The 9,824-nt window shown below is 38.6% G+C and overlaps 1 pseudogene; it reads right to left on the reverse strand.

The window, feature by feature from the left end:
* Nucleotides 1-3: 3 nt before the first annotated feature.
* LOC102875864 overlaps nt 4-9,824 on the reverse strand; it is a 22,034-nt pseudogene continuing 12,213 nt past the window's right edge.

Below are 9,824 nucleotides of genomic sequence, written 5' to 3' on the forward strand. Positions count from 1 at the left end.
TGTCTTGATTGCTCCAGACTCAGACAATTTCCACTCCAACTCATCTCTTGTCAAGTTCATGCCACCAAATACTAGAGGACCAATAAATTGAGCCTTGATATCACCTTCAAGATAAACAACACTGTGGGCAGATTCCTGTCAGGGTAATTGGGTATGCAGGTTGTTGAAATAGCTTTGATGAATTTAACATCAGGAAATTTCCTTGCAAGTTCAGTGAACTGCCGATTGATCAGAGCACAGAGGGGAATCCCTTGCTTGTAAAGGTGCAAGATTACCCACAAGCCCTTGCCAGCCTGGGTAACTTCTTGAACATAATCTTTTCCTGAGATTTCCAAAGCTTCTCCAAATTTATTCTTGAGTTTAGTTGCTTTCCATTCCGCCAGTCTTTGCTGCCTGTACATTTCGATAGCACGTTCATCCTCCTCATTAAATTCATCTTCATTTTCCTCCAGCTCTTCCAAAGTCATATGTCTTTATATGTTTTCATATGTCTTCATATGTTTTCACAATTGACTGCTGAAGGACTCGCTGCTCCTCCTCTTCTTGTTCCAATTTTTTGAATTTTCCTTTGGGGGCAAGATGCTTTTTTGTGTAAGATGTCATTCCACTCGGTATCTGCATTGGGGTCCTGCACCTTTTTTCCAATTGCTCAAGTCAGGCGGTGAATTTACCAATTTTTGTGGAGAAAGATGAGAGCAATCTTCTCCCATGTGATTTACAACCTGCTAGGCAATCGGTTATGAATGGGTTCCAAGACTACTGCAATGAGTTGAGATATATAAATACATACATAATGTGTTGTTGTTAGGTGTCATTGAATGACCCTAATAGTGATCTGATGAACAGATCTGAACCCTTCATTGTCCTGGCCCATCTTCATTACCTCTGCGGTACTTGAGCCCATTGTTAGTCACTGTGCCAAGTCATCTCCTTGAGGGTCCTTTCCTCTCTTTTTCTGATGCTATGCCTTTTCAAAGAGTAGTCCCTCCTAACAACACATCAAAAGTATGTGGGAAAATGTTTCACCATCCTTACCTCTAGGGAGAACCCTGGTTGCACTTTCTCCAAGATTTGTTTGCTCTTTTGGCAGTCCATAAGATATTCAATACTTTTCTCCAATGCCACGACTCAAAGGCATTGATCTCTTTCTGTAATCTTTTTTCATTACCCAACTTTCGTATGTACAGGAACTCACTGAAAAGACCATGGTCTGTGTCAGGTACACCTTAGTCTTCAAACTGGTATTATTGCTCTTTAGCTCTTTTGGACAGGTTCTTGACAGCCGATTGTCCTAATGCAAAATGTCTTTTGACCTCTTGATGACTGGTAGCAAGGGTATGGATTCTGGATCCAAATAAGGTGAAATCATTGATAATTTCAAACTTTTCTCCATCTATCATGATGTTGCCTATTGACCTAGTGGTGAGAATTTTTGTTTTCTTGATGTTGAAATGTAATCCACAATGAAGATTATAGTCCTTGAACTTCTGCAGCAAGTACCACAAGCCCTGCTCACTTTCAGCCAGCAAGGTTTTATCATCTGTATAAGGCATATTGATTAGTCTTCCTCTGTTTCTCATGCCATATTCTTCCATATTAAGTACAGCGTTTCTAATGATTTACTCAGCATACAGATTGAACAGAACAAGAATAGAGAAAGTATACAGACCAGATCTGCACCTTTATTGATTTTAAACCATGAAATGCTCCTTTGCTCTATTCAAACTCTAAGTATAGGTTTCACATGAGCACAATCAAGTGTTCTGGGATTCCTATTCTTCTTAATATTAGCCATAATTTATTATGATCCACACACTAAAATGCCTATGAAAATGTTTTACATCGTTAATAAAACAAAGATAGACATCCTTTGGGTATTCTCTGCTTTCAGTCAAGATAAATCTGACATCAGTAATGATATCTCCTTGTTCCACAGCCTCTCTAAATCCATCTTGAATTTCTGGTAGTACTCTGTTGATATACCTGTCATTCTACCTATTTTTTAAATAATCTTCAGCAGTATTTTACTTTAATCTAGCATTAATGATATTGTTCAGTAATTTCCACAATGTATTGGATCACCTTTTTTTGGGAATGGAAACAAATAGAGATTTTTCCAGTTAGTTGGTCAGGTATCTGTCTTCCAAATGTCTTGGCATAGACTAATGAGAATGTCTAGAGTTTCACCTGGTGAAACATGTCAATTAATATTCCGTCAATTCCTAGGGCCTTATTTTTGCCATTGTCTGTAGTGCAGTTTGAGCTTCTTCCTTCATTGCCATTTGCTCTTGATCATATGCTATTTCCTGAAATGGTTCCATGCCAGCAAATTCTTTATGGTACAGTGCCTCTGTGTATTCCGACCATCCTCTTTTGATACCTCCTGGTCATTCAAGACTTATCCCATAGAATTCTTCAGTATTTCAACTCAAGGATTGATTTTGTTCTTCAGTTCTTTCAGCTTGAGAAATGTTGAGCAAATTACTCCCTTTTTATTTTCTGACTCTAAATCTTTGCACATTTGTTACAGTGTTTTGCTTTGTCCTCTTGAGCTTCCCTTTGGAATATTACTTAAAAGATAATCAGAAACACTCCTAAGAGTCATAGTTTCTTTGGCTGGTATTCTGATTAAGATTTCATCAAAACTATATGTAAATTTAGAGATTATTAGCATTGTAGCAATTTTGAATTATATAACATAGGAAATTGAATGTATCGTGTTTGGGGGTTTTTTGGAAGTCAAAGGTTATAATTCAGATTAGTAACAGAAGAGAGTCAAGATAGCTCCCAAAATGTGCATTCAGGCACCTCAGCCTTAAGCCTCGCTGCTCTAAGTGTTCCCATGTTCTCAGTCCTGTCAATATTGACTTCCCTCCCCACCAAAGTCTCATCTCATATTACCATGTGAGGTCAAGTCTCTTGTTCAGCCATGGCTGCGGCTGCTGTCTCAAAGCGTGTTCTGTATTTTCATGCTGCTTTTTCAACAGAATGGGGAAAGTCTCTTTCCTCTTACCAGCAGGGGAAGATCCCATCTCTGTGGCTAGAGAAGTTCATTCTATCGGCAAGACTAGCCAATACTCTTGTAGATTGTTGAATTGGCCAATCCCCTTGGTAGATAGTCAAGCCCATTACGGATAGGCCAACACATCCTATTCACATATGTTTTCAGAGCGCAATCTTTACACTTCATAAGTTCATTTCTAAGTATTATATTCCTTGTGATGCTATTATAAAAGGATTTTATCATTTTATTTTTTAATAATTTTTAATTTTAAGTACATCCGTATATCACTCATGTGCATAGTTTATACCTTGCGATTTTTGTTGTTCTGTACTATGAAGTTGGAACTGACTCATAGCTGGTTGGATTTTTAGAGATTCTCAGAGGCATTAAAACACATAGGAGTCGGTTACCCATTTTTCTCCCACAGAGTAGCTGTTGGATTTGAACCATAATTGTTTCTTCTTATTGTGAATCATCCTAGAGTTGGATGTGTCTCCTAACTAACCCATCAGTCAGTTTTCAGAGGCAGTAAATCACGCGCGGGTAGATGGCCCATCTTTCTCCCACAGATCTGCTGGTAAATTTGAATCATGTGCCTTTGGGTTGACAGCACACCTCATTATCTCCTTAGCTGTGACAGTTCCCTTACTTAGTTCTACTACATTTTTCAGTGGGTTCTTTAGGATTTTCCATATATAAGATCAGGGTATAATATACAAGATCAAATTGAGGAAGTCCTCTACAATCTAGTGACTTTTTTATTTAGTCAGCCTAAACATATTGTCTGGAAACTCAGTATAATTTTGAAGAGAAGTGGTGAGAGCCGACATACTAATCTCACTTTCATCTTGAGAGAAACATATTCAATCTTTTATCATTAACAATATAAATTGTGTCCTTTTCATATATGCCTTTTACCAGATTGAAGAAGTTCCTATTTATAGCTTATTGAATATTTTTCTCATGAATAAAACTCTTCTAGAACCAAGTCATAACTGATTCTCTATCGGATTTACAAGGCTACAAATTGTACAAGATAAGATAGTCCTATTGTCAGCTGTTGTTATGTGTAGTTGAGTCTAAATATACTAACTAGTAGGTGACCCTCCAGTAGGTTTTCAGAGGTTATAAATCCCAGGAAAGGAGATGGTCAATCTTTCTGCAATGGAACAGCATGTGGATTCGAACTGTCTGCCTTTGGACTGGCAGTGCAACTGCTTACAGTGGACCACCAGAGCTCTTGTTGCCAGAGTGCCCCTCAAATGTGTATTGTTAAAATTTTGAGTTCTTCCTCCTGCTAAGTAAGAGTAGCAAAACAGGAGTACAGACTTTTCTATTCAAGCAAAGAAAGGTTTATTAGAGAAAATGCTTTGCAAAAACTACTTGGTAAGGGGAGACACAACACCACTAACTTCTGACTCACTGGACAGAAGAATTTTGGGAGCTCTGGTGCCTTCTTTTTTTTTTATTATTATTTTTGTGTGAGTGTACCATCAAATCAGATCTGGCTGGTACAGGAGGAGATTGTTCCTCCTTCCCCCAGCAGAGCATCTGGTGGATTCGAACCATGTGCCTGTGGGATTGTAGTTGCAGCTCCTTTCCACTAGGCCACCAGAGCTCCCCTCTGGTGCCTTCTTGTTATGTGTTATCGAGTGGACTACAACTCATATTGACTCAAGGAACAATGACTCTCAACCTTGTCCTATTCTGAGCCAAGCTCACCATCTCAAACACACTTGCCCCCATTGCCACAGTCACTATGCCAATCTATCTCATTCAGAATCTTCCTCTTCTGTGCTATCCCTCCACCCTTCCAAGTATGATGTTCTTCTCCAAGGGTAGGACCCTCATGGCAACACGTCTAAAGTATATGAAATGGAACTTCAACAAGCAACAGGACAGACTTGTTCGTTCTCCTAACAGTTCATAGTATGTTCAATATTGTTCCCTAGCACCACAACTCAAGGGTATTAATTTTTATTCTGTCATTCCTGGTAAGTGTCCAGCTCTCTAATGGATAGCAAGCAACTGAGAAGACTATGGCCTGGATCAGGTATACCTTAGTCTCTAGACTGATACTGTTGCTCTTTAGTTGTCTGGAAGTGTCCCTGATGGCAGACTTTTATAAAGCAATTTGTCTTTTGATTTCCTGATTGCTGGTTCCAACAGTGTCGATTGTGAACCCAAACAAGATAAAATTTCTAAAACCTTAATCTTTTCTCCACCTATCATGATGCTGCCAATTGGCCCGGGGGTGAGAATCTGTTTCCTGATGCTGTGATGCAATTCATACTGAAGACTGCAGTTCTTGACCTTCTACAGCAAGCACTTCAAGTATGCCTCAGTTTGGGGGAGTTATCTACATCATGCAGTTTGTTGATGAGTCTTCTTCCAATTCCTATGCCACATTCTTTTTCATAAAGTCTAGCCTTCTAAATGATCTGTTCTGCATATAGATTGAAAAGGTATACAAAAAGGATACATCCTGGACACACTCCTTTCTTGATTTTGAACCATGTTGTGTTCCCTTGCTTTAGTTTAACAACAGCTTCCTGTTTCACCTGAGTACAATTAAGTGTTCTGGGATTCCCATTATTCTCGATGTTAGCCATAACACATAATCATCCACACAAATACCTTTGCATAGTCAATAAAGCAAAAATAGATGTCCTTCTAGTACTTTCTATTGTCGGCCAAGATCCATCTGACATTGAATGATATTCCTAGTGCCACAGCCTCTTCTAAAGCCAGCTTGTATTTCTGGTAGTTCTCTATCAAGAAACTGTTCCAGTCGGTTTTAGATAATCTTCAGCAAGATTTTGGTTGCATGTGATACTAGTGATACTGTTCAATAACTTTTACACTCTGTTGGTCACCTTTTGGGGAGGGGGATAGGAAGATATATGGATCTTTTCCAGTCAGTTGACTAGGTAGCTGTTCTCTAGATTTCTTATCACAACCTGGTAAGCACATCCAGAGATGCATCTGCTGAAATATCTCAATTAGTATTTCATCCATTCCTAGGCCCTCATTGTTTGCCTATCCCTTGAGAGAGGTTTGAAATTCCTCTTTTATTAACATTGCTTCTTGATCATATGCTATTTCAAGAAATTGCTCTGTGTTAACGAATTCTTTTTTTGGTTCAGTAACCCTTTGTGTTCCTTACATCTTCTTTTGACACTTCCTGGATCATTCAATATCCTGCTTATGTTGTTGTGTACTTTTGAGGCAGAAGTGACCCCTAGTTGACCCTCCGGCAGGTTTTCAGAGGCAGTTAATTGCTTGGGAGGAGATTGCACACTCTTCTCCTGTGGATCTTTAAGTATTGCAATTCGAGGCTTAAATTTATTTTTCAGTTCTTTCAGCTTCAGAAATACTGAGTGATTTTGTCCCTTTTGATTTTCCAACTTCAGCTCTTTGCACACTTTGTTATAATACTTTGTCTTCCCAAGCTGCCATTTGAAATCTTCTGTTCAACTCTGACTTCCAAATTTCTTCTCTTTGTTGGATTCTGGCTTTCTAGTGCAATATTCTTGGAAGCAGGAGTGGCATCCACTTCCTCAATTACATGCCTCTGGAAATCCTGTGAACTTTAATAAATGTCGATAGTTGTAGGAGGGACTTCAAGCATTTTGTTCATAGGGTCACTATGAGTTGTGCTCGACTCGAAGGCAATCAACAACAATAGTGCGATATTCAGGGTCTCTTGTGAATTCTATCTCACCTTTTCTTCTCTGTCTTTGTAATAACTTTGCATTCTTCATCGATGATATTCTTCATATCATTCCACATCTCATCTGGTCTTTGTTCATTAGTGTTCAATCACTCAAACTTGTTAAGATGGTTTCTAAATTCAGTTGTGATATACTCACGGTCATATTTTGGTTCTAATGGGCTTGTTTAAATTTTCTTTAGCTTGCACATGAGTAGTTGATGGTCTGTTCCATCATTGTCACCTGGCCTAGTTTTCACAACTGATACTGAGTTTCTCCAGTGATTCTTTCCACAGATGTGATCACTCTGATTTCTGTGAGGTCCATGCATACTCACCATTTGTGTTTTTTATAAAAAGGTAGTCACAATAAAGAAATCATTGTTTGTAAAGAATAGTGCTGCCAGCCTAAGGGCTGGCAGTTTGAATCCACCAGCAGCTTTGCAGAAGAAAGATAGGTAATTTTCTCTTGTGAATTTTTAAGTTCTGAAAACCCACGGGAACATAAGTTTTGGATCTGTTTCGACTTGAGGGCACATAGGTACAACAGCATCAAGACATAGGTGAGAAAATGTTTCCTGTTTATTCATGAAAGAAGCTGGGAAATTCTGAGAAATCATTTGTATGAGAGAGGTTCTAACAAATGCATGCATGCTTCAAGATGGACACTGTTACAGAGGCTTCTGGATCAGGGTGTTGTTATGTTATGTACCGTCAGAACTTACTAATAGCTGACCTTGTAGAATATTTTCAAAAACGGTAAAACACATGGGAAGAGACCACCCATCTCTCTCCCGTGGAGCTGCTGGTGGATTCAAGAAAGCTGCTTTGGGGTTGGCAGCTTAACATCATCCCACTAAACCACCAGAGCTCCCTTCTGGGTCCAGTTGTCGCGTATCATTGAGTTGAAATCAACTCATAGCTGTGGGTTTTCAGAGGCAGTAAATTGCACAGGAGTTGATTGCCCATCTTTCTCCCACGGAGCAGCTGGTGGATTTGAACCTTGTGCCTTTGGGTCAGTGCAGCTCCTTTACCACTAGGCCACATCACTTATTTAAAGAATGATGTGCAAGGCTCTCTACTCCTGTTAGAGGAAGGTCATATAGCTAGCAGTCAGAGAACGGTAGCCTGCGCATGCTTAATTAGTTAAACAGGTTCTGACTGAAAAGCAATTTTAACAGGACTTGCTAGTTGAAAGAGGGTGTGGCAATGTTTTATTAGAGGCAAACATCTCCCTTATACTTTCAAATCCCAACACCAAACATGGTTCCTGAGATCTGCCTCTGGCTGCCTGGTCTCAGTCAATCTTTTACTCATGTCACAAAGGCACACAGTTTAAGGCCCCCAGCTGCTTCACAGGTGAAGGATGCGAAATCACCTCCTGTGCGATTAACTGCCCCGAAAATACCACCAGGGGGTCAGCTATGGGTCGGTTCCGATTCTACAGTACACAACAAGAACAACAACAGCCTTTGGGTTAGCAGTGCAACTCTATACAGAGTATGCCACCAGGACTCTCTTCATCATGCAGAGGTATTGAGTTTTATAAATTTTTTTTCATCTAGTGTGATATTCACATGAGGTATTTATTCGGTTTTATTCTATTGATGAAGTCTATTAGTTTTTTTAAAAAAAAATATTAAACCATCATTAAATTCTTGTGATAAGTCCCACATTATCATAACGTATGATTCTTTTTATGTGTTTTTGGATTCAATTTCCTAATATTTTTCATGAGAACTTTGGCATCCATATGCATATGTGTCTGTAAGTTTCTTTGCTTGTAATGATGTTGCCTGATTTGGAGGCCTCATAGTTTAAATTCTTTTTTTTTTCAAAGTTTTGTAAAGTATTAGTCATAATTATTTCATGTTTGGTAGAGCTCAGTAGTAAAACTGTTAGATATCTCTAATCAATTTTTTAAAAAAATATACATAATTCAATCTTTGTTTTCTTCTACAATTGCTCTGATTGTCTTTGTTAGATATAAAAAAAGAGCATGAGGGTGCGAGGGAGAAAAATAAGGAAAGGAACTGGTCCAAGAAATGAATAGGCCTTTATTGCACTGAGAGTGACCCAGCCAAGTGACCCAGCCGCATGGCATGCAGACAGGATCCAAATGGCACAGGCAGTTTGGGGGGTTTCCTTTTTATAGGGGTCCTGGGGAGGACTAAAATGGTACTTCTTGGAATGTGGCGTGTTAATTTAGTTAGCTTTTAGCTTTTTTGTGTGTTTGTTTTCTGAAACTCAGCCTTTTATCAGGATCAATTGTTTGGTTTGGTCCCTGATGACCAGCTCAGGTGTTATAGAGTTTCTCAGGAAGTGGTCAAGCTTGGGGGTGGTGGAGTGACTTCCATATTCTCCCTTCAGTCTTTATCTTGAGTATATTTTGATAATTTGTGTGTTTCTAATAATCTTGTACTTCTAAGTTATCTAATTTTATCCTTTAGAAAATTAGTCATTGTATTCCTTTAAAACTCTTTGGATTTTTTTTTAAGTCTGTAATAATTGTTTCATTAACATTTTCAGTAGCTTGAATCTTCTCTCCTTACTGCTTCATCAGTTAATTGGCCACTATTAAAGAAAAAAGAAAATGGTTAAACATGGTAACTGTAATGACCAATAAGGCCAAAATGGTAATTAGAATTTTTAGATCATTGGTTATATTTAAATAATCCACAAAGTTCCTTGGAAAAAATACACAAGAACCTAAAAATTTAATGTGCATGATTTTTAAAGGGTAAAAAAATCTATTAGATGCAGAAAATAAAATGTTAAATGTCACTGTGATCGTCACATGTGCTTACACAAATTTAATTCCCAGAGTCTCTACTAATATATCCTGAAGATAATTTATTGTTCACACCGTTAGTTTGCTTGGCTCCACAGTCAACACTCTTGGCACTAGCAGCCAGGAAATTAAAAGACATATTGCGATGAGAAGTCTTCTGTTAGGGACCTTTCCAAAGTTCTGAAGAGCAATGGTCTCTCTCTGGAGACTAAGGTGCATCTGATACAGACCATGGTCTTTGCAATCATTTGTTGCATCAGACAGTTGGACAGTGACTAGGGAGGATAGAAGGAGAATTGATGCCTTTGAGCTGTGGT

The sequence above is a fragment of the Elephantulus edwardii genome, unplaced genomic scaffold, assembly GCF_000299155.1.
Source record: "Elephantulus edwardii isolate Elephantulus edwardi_28Jun2011 unplaced genomic scaffold, EleEdw1.0 scaffold00016, whole genome shotgun sequence".
In the NCBI taxonomy this organism is placed as follows: domain Eukaryota; kingdom Metazoa; phylum Chordata; class Mammalia; order Macroscelidea; family Macroscelididae; genus Elephantulus; species Elephantulus edwardii.